General features: G+C 37.6%; 1 protein-coding gene across 8 annotated transcripts in view; it reads right to left on the bottom strand.

Annotated features, from left to right (window-relative positions):
- The window catches only part of INPP4B (inositol polyphosphate-4-phosphatase type II B), a 701,292-nt gene that overhangs the window by 170,211 nt on the left and 511,582 nt on the right, over window positions 1–19,499 (bottom strand). The gene's annotated exons all lie outside the window — the stretch shown is intronic.

Below are 19,499 nucleotides of genomic sequence, written 5' to 3'. Positions count from 1 at the left end.
TTAACACAAAGGAAGAAGTGACTAGGTAAGGCCACACAAACATTAAAAGTCCTGTATGTCAAAGAGCAAAAGAAAAAGGTTTAAATTTATTGATAAAAATTTCACAAAGATGGCAAAGACTTATTATCCTTAATATAAATAGAGGCCATTCAGTTAAAACAAAACAAAACAAAACACTAAACCTCAATAGAGAGATAGCTAAGTTCTAGGCTTTGACTATCCCACATGAAATAATTTGGAAAGAGTTATCTGACTGTGAAGGAAACACAAGCTAATCACGGAATCTAGTTTATATATAACATAGCTGTAATCTTTCTAAAGCCCATAAATAGTATGATCAGGTATGATTTTATTGTTCTCAATTTCTCCTAAGGACAATTTAAGTAAATACTGTATGCCTATATTTTGTCCCCTCTTTATCAAAAGAAGAGCTAATCAAGATCTAGGTTTTAATTATTAACTTTAATTCTCTACCCTTTAGCCATGTTAATTTAAGTCATCAGATTGCCTTTTTAAATTATAATGATAAATGGTTTAATATGCTTCTTGGTTAGATTTCTCATTCATTTCTATAACCTTTTACCAACAACATTTTCATGAGGCAGTTTAACCAGCAGTAATGAAACTTCTTTGCCATTTTGGCTGTGAAACATGCTAAATACCAAGCTAATAAATTCAGAAGATGTGGAATCTTTAACATCCTGTTAAATTCAGGAATAATGGATGGTGTGCAAAAATGTGACTTGCTTCCAAATGCTTGTAGCTGCCTTTGTTTGGTTTCAATGGGAATGCGATATAGTATTGCTGCATCTTCCATCTGAGGTCTTCACAATTTTTGTGAACATTAATCTCATTCTCAACTTTTCCATAGATTAACTTTCATCAGACAACATTCATGGAAGTAATTAATCAATGGACAATGGGAGTAAAGGAAATTCATGACCAAAGCGGGGTTAGGAGAGAAGGTTGAAGAGTTGGGAAGTCAAGTTCTCTGTGTGGACTCAGATGGTAGGGTATTGAAATTCAGGACAAAACAACAACAACCAAAACAAACAGATAATTCCAAAAGCTGGAGATATCAAGTCTAGAAGAATCTGGGCAATTAGGTCAAATCTGAGGTAGAGAGCAAATGTGATATGTCAACTTAATATGTAAGATTTTGGGTTTTACTTTCAATATATGGTTATAATAGAAATCTTAACTAGGTATTACTGTTTAACACTAATAAACGCACCATGGGTTTACAATTTATGTTGTCTCTGAATTCCTATCAGAAATAATAATTATAAGGGAGGTGGCGATGGAGGGGACGGTAAGAGTGAAGCCCCTGACTACGGTGTGGAATATTGGGATGGAGTACACCTCCCTGCCCAAGAGGAGCCCGACAAAGTGTGATCAGAAAATCTTAGCTTTCTGTAGGGAGTGACTTGAAGGAAGCCGGGAGGAATCTACAAACTGGGGTTTAAAATTCATTACACTCCTCCAATATGTCAAAACTTACATACAGGAATAACTAGACGAAACCTGGCGTTCACTGCTTTTTTGTTCTAAGAGAGGACATTAAACAGATACACATTCTGAAAGGGACAAACAAACAACATAAGGTTTCTCCGCATTAAAAAAGTTCAGGGACTTCCCTCGTGGTTCAGTGGTTAAGACTTTGCCTTCCAATGCAGGGGGTGCGGGTTCGATCCCTAGTTGGGGAGCTATGATCCCACATGCCTTGTGGCCAAAAAACCAAAGCATAAAACAGAAGGAATATTGTAACAAATTCAATAAAGACTTTAAAAATGGTCCACATCAAAAAAAATCTTTTTAAAAAAAAGTTCAAATATAGGAGAACTATAGAATAAAGGTATAATAAACTAGAGTAATGAAAAAGGTGTAAAACAAAATGGGGCAGAGTAAGAAAGTAAGTTTTTAGAAAATGAAAGAAATTAATTACATTAATACATTAAAATAGAGAAGATAATTGGCTGCATCAAAATCAGTAAACTTTTCAATCAGGAAGGCTAGGGCTGTTTGTATTATATTTTGATTTGTCAGTCAGTAAACAAAAACTTTAGCATCTAAGAGCCTTGTTTTTTTTTGTTTTTAAGAGCCTTGTTTTATATCTCCATCCAGGTTCTCTGGAAGGCAGGGCCTGAGATCAAGCAATCCCAGGTCAGTCAGAGGGAGTAAGAATGGAAGTGCTGAAGGGAAAAAGCAAAAACAGGCATAACGTCGTTCGTTATCAAGCTGGGCAGAACTTCACAAGAAAACACAGCTGGTTAGGTGGCCATGTGGAATGACTCCAGAGAAGTCATACGGAATCTCTGCACCTTGGAACAGATTGTTAGATGGAGGAAAATGCATTTATATGCCAGTTCCTTACCATCCACTCTATTTCACTGGTAAAGATTCATCCGATGGGACTTTGGCTCCTCTGTACTTCTAGTTATGCAGTCTGTCTCCTCCAGGCAGACACTGGGGGGTGGGGGTGGGCAATGTTCCAGTGGAGACAGAACTTTCCTGGGTCTGATAAAATATAGGTGCCAAGTCCACTCTGGATACTTCCATGGCAGATGCCATTGGGTGCATGATAATGGCTGGTCTTCACCTTGAGGGAGACTGATAAGTTGGTGGCATCAGGAGATAAGGTGACAATGGTGGCACCAGTTGGGGTTCTCCATTGAGCAAGTGGTCAAAACTTGAAGACACATTCCAGTTAAGCCAGCACAGAAAAGCACCTAAACTGAACCCAGGAGGGGCTCTCCATTGAGCAGGTGGTCAAAACCTGAAGACGTGTTGGGGGTGAGCGGGCATAGGAAAACACAAAAACGAGGCCCAGGACAGGCAACTTCTTGCACAATTCCGATCCATTTATGAAATCCAGATAGCATATAAGACAACATTCTTCATCTTCTGCAAGAGGGAAGTTCAAGTACAATCCTTCAAAATGACAGCCAGTTGCAACTTCCCAAAGATTTAAAGAGAAGCAGTGAACCAAGCACAATAGTCAACACTCCAGCTGATTCTGGGGGCCTTAGCTGGTGGTATTCATCATTCTACCACTCATTTCAAATTTGCCTCATACTCCACTGGCATTTCTGGAGTGCTGCCTTGTGAGGTCACCTAGACCTTAATCTGAAGACATTAGGCTCTTCGTTTCCTTGCTGTTATGGAATTTTAGTTGTGGCAATTTCCCATGCACTTCTGGCCATGGAACACCTCTGAGTTCTAGATAAATTTCTCTTTGCTCAGCAGCCCTATTTCCCCATGGTGATGAGCAGAGTATCTCTTACTATCTTTGCTGGTCCATTTAGTTAGGAATGTACGGTAGTCAGATCACACATGAAATCAACCACAACTTCCAGTTAAGTGGGACTCTTAATGGGTCCCCTGACAGAACGCCTGTCCCCATACTCCAAGAACCAGGACTCTAACTGGCAAAGTCTAAGGCTGTAGGGAAAGAAAGTGCATATCCCCAAAAGTGGGGCACTATGATTGATTATAAGGGCTAACCCTTTCTTCCAGAGGTGGTTATTTTAGCTATAGCGGGCACAACATCCTATACCAGCTGTTGGAGGATAGTACCCCAACCCTAAGTTTTTTTACCCAAGCTGGTACCTTAGCTGAGTCTTTCATGGTTAATATTATTCCACTGTTCTATCAGGTCTGTGGCTTTTGGGTGGAGGGGCATGCAGTGATTACAAACTCATGTCGCACCTCGTTTTACGTAGCACTTGTCCTTTGGTTGGAGCAATGTTATGTGGGACACCAGATCATTCTGTAAGCCATCAGATGGGGGTGCCAGCAGTGGCACTGTGAGCAGAAAAGGGAAACACATATTTAGACTATGTTTCATGTCCCAGGATAAGCTGCTGCCCTTTCCAAGGTCAAAGGGATGCAACGTAATTGACCTGCCATCAAATAGCTGCTGGGTCTCCCCCAAGGAATGGTACCATATTCGTGTCCATTGCCAATCTATTTCTGGCATTTAACATTTAGCAGTGACAGTAGCTATATCAGCCTTGGAGAGGGAGGCCACGCCTCTAGGTCCATGTATAACCCCTGTGTCTGCCACCAAGGCCATTCTCTTCATGGGTCTATTTCACAAACTCTGGAGTGTCCAAGAAAGGAGTCTGGCTAATCCATGGGCAGGTGATAATGTTCTCTGGTCATAAAGAGTATTTGCTTTCTGATGGGCATGGCTCAGGCATACTTGTGCTCACTCCTGTAAGCCCATCTACATACCCTTGCCCATACTCCTTGAATCCAATCTTCTAGTCTTATTTCTTCCAGGCCCGTGAAGCCATTCACTTTGCTAAACTTGATATATATCCATACCTCAGGCCATCTCTCCCTCTAAATGATTAACAATCATACTGTTTCTCAGATCTCCCCACTGGATGGATTTTCTTCATTATTGACCTTAAGGTCCACCTAACACATCAGGCTGACCCATCTTTTTAAGAGTTTGAGTGTTTTCTTCCTCCATGAGTTAATCAGAATGCAAGAGAAGCATCAAAAGATAGAGGTACTAACATGAGGTCAGTGACATGAGACTCTGGGACAGCTCTTTACGATATATGCTCATACCTCTTGGATCTGCTTAAGCCCAGTTCCGAATGTATCACTCCCACCACACAATACATTACTCCTACATCATACAATGGGATCACAGTAGTACCCAGTTCACAATGGGCAGCTCTAGGCCCAGAGTCATTCTGTGTCCCATCATCAGGGGTTTAGTCTCTAACTAGGGCCCAGTATCACACTGGGATGATGCAGGAGCCACCAGTACATTTCAGAACCCTAAAGGTCTGCACTGAAACAATCCTACCTGAATTTGCTGAAGCCTCCACAGGGCAGCATTATTTCTCACCATGGATACGTTCAGACCCATTGTTCAATCTCATGTACCCAAGGGCTGGCAACACAGTTAGGAACTTTGGAAATGTTCCTCTTCCTTGGGCTCTATTTGACACACTCTGCTTCTCCATTAATGGTTATATATATATACACATATATATATATATATATATATACTATATTTTTGATAAATATGATATATATGACTTTCATACATATTTATGACATATATATGACTTTTATATACATAAAGTCTGAATGGTATATGCATCAGAAATATAGTTCAAATCACAGCAATTATTTATGTACATAGATGAAGAAGGTCTTTTTTGTGTATGTATATGTATGTGCTATATTCCTGATTTCCCCCATTATTTGTCATTGAACCAATATATGTTAGAGGTGGAGGAACCATATGTGCCAGTTTACACCTGTTACTCCATTGTAATTATGAGCATCTCTTTCATTTGCAAAATATCCCTTTAAATGACCCAAGTTTTAGGATATCAGAATTAACATATCCTTTTTGATATAGTAAAAGAAAACAACAACTACAAACTCACAGAATGTCATGGCTGGAAGGAAATTTAGGAAACAATTTGAAACCTCTTGCTTCACAGATGGAGGCATCTAAATAAAGCTGCTTGTTAATCTCAGAGTCACTAGAAAAACATAAGCCTTTTAGACTATAATTCTATACCAACCCTTTCCTCACCCCATAAGATTCTCCACTGTAAGAACAAAGAAATACAAAACAAATTAACAAAATTACGAACAATAAACACAGTGCCTTGTTTATGAAGGTACTCAATGAACGTATATGGAGTGAAGGGGTGTAGAACCTGGAGCTATTGACTTCTAGAATCACATTTATAAACTTTCATGTACTTTTAACATTAAACCTGAACAAAGGGTAAGTTGTAAGTTGAGATTTTTTACTTCTGTATCTTTCAGTTCGAATGGCATGGCCACTAGGTATGCAGTAATAATCTCTAAAATATGTTCAAGTGCATAGTGGTGTCTAGTATTCTGAGACTCATAGATAATGGCCCCTGTGGTCCAGTCTGCATGTTGCCACTTTTATCTAAACAGAAATCTGGCATCAACATTATAATTAAACAGTTACACATCTTTACTAAACCTTTGGTGTGAATGGAAAAAGTGATGAGCTGTGTAAATGCATTTTTAATCCATAGGAAAATATTTTTTAAAACACTCTGCTGTCTATTAACATTATCATTTTACTCACAGTAACACCTTCTGCTTTCAAAAGCTGTCTCCTTTAATTGCTACCTTACAACAATGACAATGAATATTTCTTTCTGGAAAATCCACTGCCCTGCTAAACACACACAATCACTTATGAATTCCCTACCTTATTCTTACTAAAGTTCTATTTTTAAAACAAATTTTCTAGCTTGTCTCTAACTCTTTCCAATTCTCCAAGACTCCAATAGGTAGGCACAGGAAGTTGAAAATAAAAGACTGAATATTCAAATACTAATAAGCTTGGGCCGCTTACACATTAAAGTTCTTTTGGCACTTACTGCCATCCATCCACTTTCACTTTGCTACCTACAAAAATAAAAGGCAAATCATATAAAATGCGTCTCCAAAGGAGACAGGTGATTGCTAAGGCCTACTTGAGAAATACCTAATGCTCTATGGTTCTTGACATTTCAACTGTAAAGACTGACATTCTTGATGCTTGATGAAATATTCTACAGATCTCTGGTGTACTTTTTGCCTATATGGTTTGTTTCATCTGACCTTGTTTAAATATTTCAAAAATACATGCTTTTTCTCTTTAGGAAAATTGCAAGTTCCTGGAGGTTATTATGACCCTCTGAACCTTCCATAATGTGAAACACACTACCAAGTATAACATGTTTGAAACACAGGCTATTAAATAACATGAAGAGAAAATGAGACCAAAAAAAACCCAAATGACTCTTGAAGAGTAAAAAGAAATAACTGAACACAACATGAGTCACAGAGAAACTGAAAAGGAAATAGCCAAAGCTGCTTTCACATATAATGCATGAAACACTGGAAAGATTATTAAATAGGTAAACGTTTTTTAAAGTTCATTACTTACACCCCTGGGGCTGTCATGGCTAGAAGGACAGGGAGGGTGCTGGGCAACAGGGAAACCAAGTAAGCAAACTGGCATTCGGCCCTTTTCCTTACTCCAGCCATCCACCTGCTCTAACTGAATCTCCCTAATTAATACTGGAATTCTCTGTACAGAGCTGTAAACAGTTTCTACTGCTGAAAAATAAAGCTAGGTTTAAGACTACCAAAATAGAACCTAGTTCAAAGAGGAAAAAGTTTAGCATCTACTTAAAGCCTCTATTTAAAAGTAGTTTCAAAGCCTGATGACGATGTATTCAAGGGGGGGAATTCCAACATGGGGAAAACTTTGCTCTGAGTCTGTGAGTTACAGAGACTTGTCTTGTTTATCGTCTTGTCCTACCACAGTCCTTTGTCCATAGAAAGTGTTCCATGTAGGCCTGTTAACTGAATGAAAGATTTGCTTGAAGACTGTAATTCTTAGATTTTCCTGAAATTCGAGATAAAGTCAAAATATAAGCTAACCCCAAAGTAGAATGCTGAGCTCTGCCCCAGTTAAAATGGATACATGCAATACATAAATGAGTCACTGTTGAGTCTTCTAACCTTATACAGTTGAGATCTGTAACCCTAGTTTGGTTATGTCTTCCTCAAGGATAGAGAAAGATTTGAAATGTATCTTCATATGGCATCTCTTACTGTGATGGTTAATTTTACGTGTCAACTTAGCTAGACCACAGGGTGTCAGATATTTGGTCCAATGTGATTGCTGGTGTTTCTATAAGGTTGTTTTGGATGAGATTAACATTTAAATCTATAGACTGAGTAAAGCAGGTTGTCCTCCCTACTTTGGGTGGGCTTCATCCAAACAGTTGAAGGCTTGAATAGAGCAAAAAGGCTGACCATCCCCTGACCAAAAGAGAACTCCTCCTGCCAGGCTGACTTTGAGCTGGGACACTGGCTTTTCCTGGGTCTCAAGCCTGCTGGCCTTTGGACTAAAACTACACCATAGTCTTTCCTAGGTCTCCAGCTTGCTCACTCACCCTGAAGATGTGAGGATGTGTACACACACACACACACACACACACACACACACACACACACCTTACTAGTTCTGTTTCTCTAGAGAATCCTGAGTAATACACTAACTATGTAGAGATTCCATCAGAAAGCTTTCTTTCTGCTTGGTGTGAAAGAAGTTGGGGGGGGTGGTGGTGAGATGGAAACATCCAGAATAGAGTTTAGGCTCTTTCATGAACTTTTATCCCTCCCACTACATTTTACAAATACTCTGACTTCTTCAAAAGAAAAATAACCATAGAAATGCTCAGCCTGTCTAAGGGACATACACAAGAAATCTCTAGTCCTGAGGCCAAAGTGCCACATGTGAGCACCTATCTTATTAGAAGTGTAAACCTAGAATAATCAAGTTAAAAAAAATCTGGTTATGTGAATTCAAAAATTCCTGAAATTACGAAAAGTAATTATTGTAAGAAAGAGTGCCCAAGAGTAACAGTTAATTCATTTACAAGAAGGTAGTAAGATCAAATAGCCTGATAAAATTTATCTACCAAAGAATACAGACCAGTAAGAAAGACATTAAAATGTTATTTGAAATTGTTATTATCTAAGCAAATAGAAATATTTTCCTACAATGAGCTGTCCAATACCATTTTGTAGAATAGAAATGGCTACACAATTTAAATAGAGCCTTTCGGTAGTTATCACACTCTAAAACGACATGTGGGTGTACATGGGTGGCAAGTTTAAGAGGCAAATGGCTTTCATTCATTAAGCAAAATTAGACCTTAAGACAAACCTGAAAGAAGCCATGAAAATTTACCCATTAGGAAAAAAAATTAAATATGAAATAGTCAATGAAGTGTAGACTCCATAAATGACTGGCGGGTGGCTTCATTTCATAAAGTGGCTGGCTGACACCATAAAACTGAACAAAGTTCAACTACATGTCAAGTTTCACAGTATTTTCAACCCACAATTCAAACTGTCTGTGCTTTAACCTGTAGAAGGATAACAACTGCATCCATAAATCACAGGCTTTTTTAAAATGCATTTTTGTAAATGACAATGTGGGTAATGTTGCAATCCACAAGCCACTATTTCACTGGAAAAAGTGACTGGATATTCTGAGTGGTCATTCACTCTGATTTTCATGTGACATTAAAACAAGCGGCTGTTGTACTATACACTCAAGGTTTGAAGTTTATATGCAAAGACTAAGCATTGGAACACGGTAACTACAGGAATTAGCTGTAATCACAGAATCTGTTTGTATCTGATAAACAGCCGGATTCTATAATTTAATTTTAGGTAGCTGCGTTAGGAAAAAATGAGGAATGATAAGTATGTCTTATTCCATCCTGAGAGTCTATTTGCTGCTCCTGATAAAGGTGATTTGGTGTTTATTTACTTCCACATATCTTCTTTACCCTTCAAAGTTTGTCAAACACGGTCATTTATTGTTTTAATATGTTAAAGCTCAGTGTTTCATTTATGCTTAAAATGGTGGCGTGTTCATATGAAACTTCTCCTAAATCCACATATACTAACATATGTCTTTTTATTTTGGGTAGCCATGAAAATTACTCACTGTACCTGAAAGGCTACAAAAGCAAGAACATATGCTCACACTGTTACCATTTTCCATTATTCATGCCCATACTTTTAGGAAGTGCAAACATTTGTGAGTATCACCCCTTTGAATTCTCACTCCCGCATCTGGAGTGCAGATGTCACCCAGTTCAGTTTCATAGGTAGACAGAATTCAAGAAGCTCTCAAAGTGCTGGAAGTAGAGCTCTTTGGGGAACACCGTAAGGATTTCCAGGTAATCAAGGTTAGTTTCGTATAGAATGTGTCTCTTTTCTTAAAACACTCCTCAGATATAATTGTCCCAGAGCCCGACTAAACAAAATTAAAATTTCAGTCTCACTAGGCACATTTCAAGTGCTTGATAGCTACATGGCTATCAGAGTAGGCAGTGCAGTATAGAACATTTCCATCATCGTGGAAAGTTCTAGTGAACAACATTCCTCTGGACAAATGGGAAGAATATAAGTGAGAAGTAAAGTGACTTATTTGATGCCATATTGTTAGGAAGTGGCGGAATCAAGATGTACCGAGGTCTTGTGGATGCAAATCTTGTTCTCTTTTTTATTTTAATTTCTGGTGAGTATGATTTCTCTTAAGCAAGTATCCTTCAATAGGAGGACAAGATTGGAATCTCCCATCTGAGGGACTCATCTGTATGTAAATTCCACCCAGGTCAACAAAGAGCTGGTGCAAATATTTTGCTCAAGTGTGCACTTACCAGACAGCCTTGGCTACCATAATTGCTGGAATCTCAAACAACAAAACAAAATTCTTACGTATTTTCTATTCCTTTAACAAATATTTAGCAGTGCTGATTATCCTTATTCATGCCAGGCACTATAATAAGAACTTTATAAATATTCACTCATTCTATATGCATAACAGCCCAAGGAAGTAGGTATTATTATTATCGTCCTTATTTTTTAAATGAGGAAACTGAGACTCAGGGAAGATAAGTAATTTACCCAAAGTTATCCAGATAGCGAGTAGCAGAGATGGGATGAAGCCCAGGAGGTTTGTCTAGGGCGCCCGTGCTTTAAACTACTATGCTAGATAGACTCTCCATTAGAAATACAGCACAGCCTCACTCTCACTAGAAGTCACATCAAGAAATATATCTTGATACTATCAGCTTGAGGAAAAAACAAAATAAAACCCTTGTGTCTTTGCAGACAAGGGTAAAGCTTGATGTCAGCCTTCTGATTCTTTACGTTAAATTCCAATGAGCAGGAAGAAAGGGGGGTTTTATGTTACTAGAACTCTTTAAAATTAGAGATGCTACTGCTGGTTATCCTAGATCAGTGCTGTCCAATAGAACTCTCTGTGTGATGGTGATGTTCCAAAGCTGTGCTATTTAATTACAATGGTTACTAGCCATATGTGACTACTGCACGCTTAAAATGTGACTAAGGTGACGGAGAAACTAAATTTTAAATTTCATTTCATTTTAACAAATTTTAACTTAAGTTTCAATAGCCACATGGAGCAAGCAGCATCTGTACTTAATAGCAAAGACCTCGATGGTTCAATTAAGAGCCAAAGAGGGCTCCTTTCTTTCTTCTAAACCTTGTGCTTGCCCATTATGTCCTACATCAAAGAATTATAACTTATCTATTCAGTCATGCAGGTCAGAATGCTTAAGTTATTCTGCACGCCTTACCTCCAGAGATGATCCATCACCAAACTCTGCTCATCAAAAAAAATCCCAAATGTTTGTACATTTTACCATTTCCCCCCAACCACCATGGTCTAAGTCACCATCATTGTTCGCCCAGACAGACACAACATCCCCCCTGAATTGTTTTATCCCTCCACACTTGCTTCCCTTTTTCTAAGTGTAATCATGTCATTCTCTTCATGCAATTTCAGTTGTTCTTGGGAAAAGACTACATTCCTGAGTGCTTATTATATGCCAGGTATTATGCTAGATTCCAGGAATAGTACAATAAGAAAATTGACAAGTTCCTCCTTTTCTGTGTCCCAGAGGCCCTAACTAATCTGAAGTCTGAAGCCTGACTATCATTCCAAAATCACTGTCTCAGCTCTAAATACACCAGCTTTGTGAGAGAAGTCCATTTTTCTGCCCACTGGGAATTTGTAGTACCATATAATAAACGTATCTATGAGGTATGCTAGGTTAGTAAACTAAAGGAGATTACAAATAAATTATAGGCTCGGTTTTCTGACTGAAACACTATCAACATTCAGCTAAGATGAAAAATAACAACAATAATAGTTTTGATATAATGGGTGTCTACTGTGTATATGATTCTTTACATAAGTGATAAGAGTGGTTTCCACACATTAAAGGCCTCTGTACATATGCACCAGGCATTTTTCAATAGCTCTTTTTTTTTTTTTTTTTTTTTTGCGATACGCTGGCCTCTCACTGTTGTGGCCTCTCCCGTTGTGGAGCACAGGCTCCGGACGCACAGGCACAGCGGCCATGGCTCAGGGGCCCAGCCGCTCCGCGGCATGTGGGATCTTCCCGGACCGGGGCACGAACCCGTGTCCCCTGCATCGGCAGGCGGACCCCCAACCACTGCACCACCAGGGAAGCCCTCAATAGCTCATTTTAAACCTCACAATAACCTTGTGCACTTATTATTTAATCCCCTCTTTACAGTTGAGGAAACTGAATTATGGCAGTTAGTTAAATTGTGCCATGCCACATAGCTATTAAGTAGACTTGGGAGAGCCAGGTTTCAAACCCAGAGCTGCACTTACATACACACACACCCCAAATCCCATAGCCATAAGTGCTAGAGTCTCCTGATTGTTCACTTAATTTCTACAGTAGCCCTGTAGGACAAATGATAATATTATTATCTAAAAAGTGAAAAAAACATTGAAAATTGAGAAATTGTGTAACTTTCTAAAAATTATAAGTACGTATCAAATGGCAGATAAAGAGGTTTTGGACTTGGGTTGATAATTATTCCAATTCCGTGTTTTTATCATCACAACGTACACTCTCTCCTACTCAATCCATGTGAAATAAAGAATCCTGGAACAATGGACAAATATGCTTCTGAATGAGCTTTGCCTTATTTGTTCCTGTGGGGCTATGGTAATAACCAAACAGCAAAATAAAACACATATTTCTATCGCCAGCTTGGTGATACTAAGCGCTCTACAGGACATCTCATTCAATGATACCGAGAATCTATAATGATGAACTGAATGGCACACAGCATCTGCCCTCAATGCTAGGAGTTGGTAGGGCCAATGCGCTCTTTCCATGATAAATAATATACCGCATGGTATTCCAGCTGTGCATCAACGTTGCATGAAGAAAAATGAACAGAAGAAGTAACACTCATGAGGTACGAGTCAACAGTGGAGTCCCAATGGGATACTTCTTTATGCATCACTTTTGGATATTTAGGACTTAAGATTTTCCTCAGAGAAAGCAAACAAGAGAGACAGAAAGAAACACAAAGAGAAACAAAGCGGAAGAGATAGAACACTATTACAAACATCTATGAAATTCATCAGTTTGAGGTTTATTCAGTATCTATGAGACCTAAACAGAATAGCTGACTCCTTATTACTTTTCCCACTAATCAGTGTTTCTTTAAGGTCAGTAAAGATTTTCAGTGTGCTTTTATCTAAGTATGCAAATGTCAGTAGACGTCTCAAAAGTCATGTGCTTCAGCCAGGCCAAAATAAACACGGTGTAAGATGATGAGGCTGGAGATGTAGGTAGACAGGAGCCCTTGTTTGCCTTGTAGGCCGTGTGAAGGGGAAACCTCGTCTGGTGATAAATTTTGAAAAGAAGATCTAACCACGTTCAATGGACAGGTTGGCTCACTATGTGGTAAAATCCTACTGTACAACTTTTTGAAATAGAATTTATATGAATATATTCTAGTTCATAATTCCTAGTATATACTTTTAACATTTTTTAAATGGCACTCCTGTAGCATTATTGGTTTGAAATAATATGAACCTTTTTGAATGTAATAGTCACAAAATGCTTTAAGATAAGGTGCAAGGTCAGAAAATTAAGTATCTTCCTCATTTCTTTCAAACTAGGTATATTGCTTAGAAAACCCATTTAATAGTGTATGATAATATTTAAGTCAGCATGTAGAACATGTCTCTGAAATGTAACCTGTGCAGCAACTAGGATTTCAACCTGGGATTTCAAAGTATCTTACTATTTTTTTGCATATATAAGAATATACTGCATTCAAGAAATAGATTTAAGACTAGATAGATAGACAGACAGATAGATACACTTATCATAGGTCTGTAATATAGCTCTAAAAATGAAGAATATAGAATATTTGAAATATATAGTATTGAACAAAACAGTGTCTTCATTGACATAAAATATTTTATCACCATGAATTTAGTATATGTACGATATTTACAAACACTAATATCTAAGAGAAAGCATTCACATTCTCTAAAAGAAGTGTTAGCAAGATTTTTATTTAAACTTTCTATGTCCCAAATTCTATTACATTTTCCCTACTAAAGGGTTTGGTTCAGATGTTTATATTTTATTTACAAGATTGTTCCTCTGCCTGGTACACACAAATATTTATGTCTTATATAAAACCTAAGGACATCTTAAAGTTAATTGTTATAAATTATTCTTATCCTTTCTTTTAGACTCCCAAAATTATATTCAAGGAAGTTTCTCTCCTTCCTCACCCCTGGGACCAATGAAGAAAAATATAAAGAGAGCAGAAATGAAACAGGAGAAAAAGAGAAAAATACATGATATAAATCAAACTAATTTTTTCGTGGGGAGTTTTATGGACCATGAGGTTCATTGTCACCGAAATACTTCATTTCTTTAAAACTTTTGTACCATAATAAGTTTTCAAACATCATATTATAATGTAGAAAAGTATATATTTTGATAAAACCAAACACCCTATGGCCACCCAAGCCTCCCATCTAAACATATATGTGTGCACACCATCATTTAATATGGTATGTGTAGCTGCCATGGAGCTTCAACGTCACAAGTTCCATCATTTCTTCTATTAACTGACACATTTCAATGTTGACTAAGCAAAGCAAACTTTTTTTTACTTAACATCTCTATTGGAGTATAATTGCTTTACAATGGTGTGTTAGTTTCTGCTTATAACAAAGTGAATCAGTTATACATATACATATATCCCTATATCACTTCCCTCCTGCGTCTCCCTCCCACCCTCCCTATCCCACCCCTCTAGGTGGTCACAAAGCACTGAGCTGATCTCCCTGTGCTATGCAGCTGCTTCCCACTAGCTATCTATTTTACATTTGGTAGTGTATATATGTCCATGCCACTCTCTCACTTCGTCCCAGCTTACCCTTCCCCCTCCCCACATCCTCAAGTCCATTCTCTAGTAGGTCTGCGTCTTTATTCCCGTCTTGCACCTAGGTTCTTCATGACCATTTTTTTTGTTTGTTTTTTAGATTCCATATATATGTGTTAGCATATGGTATTTGTTTTTCTCTTTCTGACTTAACTTCACTCTGTATGACAGACTCTAGGTCCATCCACCTCACTACAAATAACTCAATTTCGTTTCTTTTTATGGCTGAGTAATATTCCATCGTATACATGTGCCACATCTTCTTTATCCATTCATCTGTTGATGGACACTTAGGTTGCTTCCATGTCCTGGCTATTGTAAATAGAGCTGCAATGAACATTGTGGTACATGACTTTTTTTGAATTATGGTTTTCTCAGGGTATATGCCCAGTAGTGGGGTTGCTGGGTCATATGGTAGTTCTATTTGTAGTTTTTTAAGGAACCTCCATACTGTTCTCCATAGTGGCTGTATCAGTTTACATTCTCACCAACAGTGTAAGGGGATTCCCTTTTCTCCACACCTTCTCCAGCATTTTTTGTTTGTAGATTTTTTTATCATGGCCATTCTGACCGGTGTGAGGTGATACCTCAGAATGGGAGAAAATATTTGCAAATGAAGCAACTGACAAAGGATTAATCTCCAAAATTTACAAGCAGCTCATGTAGCTCAATATCAAAAAAACAAACAACCCAATCCAAAAATGGGCAGAAGACCTAAATAGACATTTCTCCGAAGAAGATATACAGATTGACAACAAACACATGAAAGAATGCTCAACATCATTAATCATTAGAGAAATGCAAATCAAAACTACAAAGCAAACTTTTGAAGTAACACAAAATCTGAAGAAAATACTCAATATAAACAAAGTACGTGGCAACACTAAAACAAGCTATAAAAATTTTATAGGTGGTAGTTTGGCAAGACCTACACAACTTGCCTGCATGCAACCCAAGGTGAAGGACTGTAAAGCCTGTGGCATTATAAACACAGGCAAAAATACACATAAACACACACACACACACACATCTTCTATGTATTTAGGATCTCTGAGCTGTCTTCAACATGTACTCTCCTTTTTCTCTCCATTGCACTAACTCTATAATAAACCAGTTGTGTTTTCCCCCCCATCCTTCAAGGAGGCTAGATCAAAGAACTGGGCTACTTTATAATGCCACATCCCTTAGGTATCACGATTATAGAATCATTTAGTAAACTCCTCAGAAGCGAGGTGTTATACTGATACTTGGTAAGCAGGACCTCCCCGTCTTCCCTTCCCAACACATAATTCCAGCATAGCACTTAAGAGGTTATACATCACTGCTGTCTCCTTGATACCCCTGCTGGAAATCTGCATATTTATAACATTTTTAATCAGATTATGTGAGTCTGCAATGTGAACCATGGATCTTTTTCTTTTTTATTTATATTTTAATTGAAGAATTGTTCATTTATAATGTTGTGTTAATTTCTAGTGTACAGCAAAATGATGTAGTTATACATATATGTATATATTCTTTTTCAGATTCTTTTCCATTATAGGTTATTACAAAATATTGAGTATATTTCCCTGAGCTATACAGTAGGTCATTGTTGTTTACCTGTTTTATATATAGTAGTGTGGATCTGTTAATCCCAAACTCTCTGCTCTCCCTTCCCTCCGCTATCACCTTTGGTGACCATAAATTTGTTTCCTATGTCTGTGAGTTTATTTCTGCTTTGTAAATAAGTTCAATTGTATCATTTGTTCATAAAAAAGTGAACCATGGATTTTAAGGAAGCAAGGCCATTGGCAGAAAAGCCGTTATAGACCACTACACTATCACAGGCAAGAAATGATGGTGGTTGGGATTAGAATGGATAGAGTGAAAACATAAAAAATAAATGAATTTGAGGGAAACTGTGGAATTAGCATGATTAGAAATTGATACTTGAACTGGAATGTGGAATGTGGATAGGTTTGGTGAGACAAGACAAAAATACTTATGTTTTATGTTTCTGCATTGAACTGTTGAAGAGAGGGTGGCATTTACTGAGATAGGAATTATTTGAGGGAGAATGATTTAAATGTGATACCAGGGCATGGTAATCATGGGGACCAAAAGTCTGCTTTCCACAGTGAAGCTCACGAAGACGAGGGTAGATGTAGAAAATAAAGACACAGTATTTCTTCTGGGTGGTGGGTTTAGAGTGATTTTTTTCTTCTTTTTTATATTTTCACTATTTTCTATAGTGACCATATATTATTTTTACAGAAAAAAATTACCACACATTTTATATATTTTTAAAAATATGGCCTCAGGAGCAAAGAGGCAGAAAATTGCTAATATAGGCCTTTATTCACAACAGTAAACATAACTTGTCATCTACGATTTCCTGCCTGTGAATTTTTGGGGCCTAAACCGTAATATAAAAGTCAAAGTTTAGCATTGTGAAAACACGTCACCGCCAACGCAACGGATGTTATATATCTGAACTTGAACTCAGAAGGTATTAGTGCTTAGGCCAATCAGAGGGAGGCCCCAAAGAATTTAAACTCTATCACAGCCCTAAGACTTTGTGTATGTACAATCTCAAAGTTAATAAAAGTAGTTCACGTTGAGTCCAATGTCCCACTAAGGGACTAATAGCAAGAGAAGTTTTAGATGGCAGCTGCAGGCAAGGGCACTCGGTATGAGTGAGGGAAAGTAGCTGCTGTACCATTATGTCCCTGCCAACATTTACTCCATATCATGACGGCTGAGAAGGACATTTTCCTCACGGATACATACAGGTACGCACTAGGCAAAGAGGCGTACCATGCACACACCTGGTCCCTGCCAACAGACTCACACTAACTTAGCCTGTCAGGTGTTTACCAATCCCAGACATGATAAAATTAATAATATACCTTCAAATGCATGAGTGGGATTTCATTCTTACCGAGTTAAATAGATTACAAAACTACTAATAATGCCTTGTCTTTAAGACACAGTTGTGACTAGACATCTACCTAATATTCCCTAAATTCCCTTTCTTACTTGCTATTTTTTTTCACAGTTAAATCCATACTCAAACTTAGGAAATCTCTACCTGCGAGTTTATGAGGCTGGTATCAATCATAGCAGTCTTTTCAGAAAATTTTCCGTTTTCTATTCCCTTGGTAAAGGAGGGAAGTTATGTAACAAAGTATTCAAAGAATGCCCTAATTACCCCTATAGGGAGATGACAACACACCAACACCGAGAAGTTGTAGAAAAGTTTACGTCTGGGGTGAAAAGTGAGACTGAAAGAGTCAGTGGCTCATGAAAGAAAGTGTAGGATTGTCAAAATCCAGACTTCACAGAAGTCTGACCATGTTTGCAAATTCATCATCTTGGTAATTGAGAGGAAACATCTCACTTTTGTAAAATATTTTGTAAAATACTTACTATTTGGTCCTTAAGGAAAAGTTTTTGCAACCCCTGTTATACAGCTAAATTCATACTGTGATTACTGACTTTCCTAAGAAAAAAAAAGAAAGAAAGAAAAGGAAAGAAAGACTGTATATCTATGTCTGTGTGTCTGTCTATCTCTCTGTCTATCCATCTATAACTATCTCCATCCATCCACAGGTCCTATGAATAGGGACTTAATGGCAGCTTTTATCTACTGCTCATTTACTTACTGCTCTTCACCAACTAAAATGATATAATTTAGTTAATAGTTATTTTAAAGATTCAGAAAGTAGCTGTTTCAGTTACTTAGCATAATATAAAGTTGCCCTGGCACCTTTTTTTTGAAGAAAAGACTCGAAGCTTTTAAAAAAATAATTCTCTCAAGATAGATTTCCAAGCATGAAAATGAAGCACCTTGTACTCTTTGCAACTACTGAAAGATAAGGGCACGATGACACCCACAGTCTTCATCAAACCACCTAAGAAAATCCATTAAAATTGTGCTGTTGAGAGGAAGGTTGAGGTAAGTATAACACTTCCTGGGATCTGAGTAAGACTAGGGGTAAAAGAGTCCATTTGCAGTGACATGGATGGACCTAGAGATCGTCAAACTGAGTGAAGTAAGTCAGACAGAGAAAGACAAATACCATATGATATCGTTTATATGTGGAATCTAGAAAAATGGTACAAATGAACTTATTTACAAAACAGAAATAGAGTCACAGATGTAAAAAACAAACTTATGGTTACCAGGAGGGAAAAGGGGGGAGGGATAAATTGGGAGATTGGGATTGACATATACACACTACTGTATATAAAATAGATAACTAATAAGAACCTACTGTATAGCACAGGGACCTCTACTCAGCACTCTGTAACGACCGATATGGGAAAAGAATCTAAAAAAGAGTGGATACATGTCTATGTATAACTGATTCACTTTGCTGTACAGCAGAAACTAACATAACCTTGTAAATCAACTCTACTCCAATAAAAATTAAAACAAAACAAAAGAGGCCGAAAAAAGAACTTCAGAGTAAAGCTCTGTCTGGGCCGGAGATTTCACCCAACCAAGAAAAATGTTTCAAGTCCTTCTGTAGGACAATGTCCCATTCTTACATTCTTAATTTGTTATGTTATATCATGTTAATTTCATATTATAATTTAATGATTACAGTATATTAATTTATATTATATTATAAATATAATTCTTAATTTAA

The sequence above is a fragment of the Delphinapterus leucas genome, chromosome 5 (assembly GCF_059928025.1).
Source record: "Delphinapterus leucas isolate spDelLeu-1000000601 "Yukka" chromosome 5, BTC_Dleu_Yukka2, whole genome shotgun sequence".
NCBI classification, from domain to species: Eukaryota; Metazoa; Chordata; class Mammalia; order Artiodactyla; family Monodontidae; genus Delphinapterus; species Delphinapterus leucas.
Note: the sequence above shows the minus strand (reverse complement) of the source record. Positions and strands in the feature narration are given on the sequence as shown.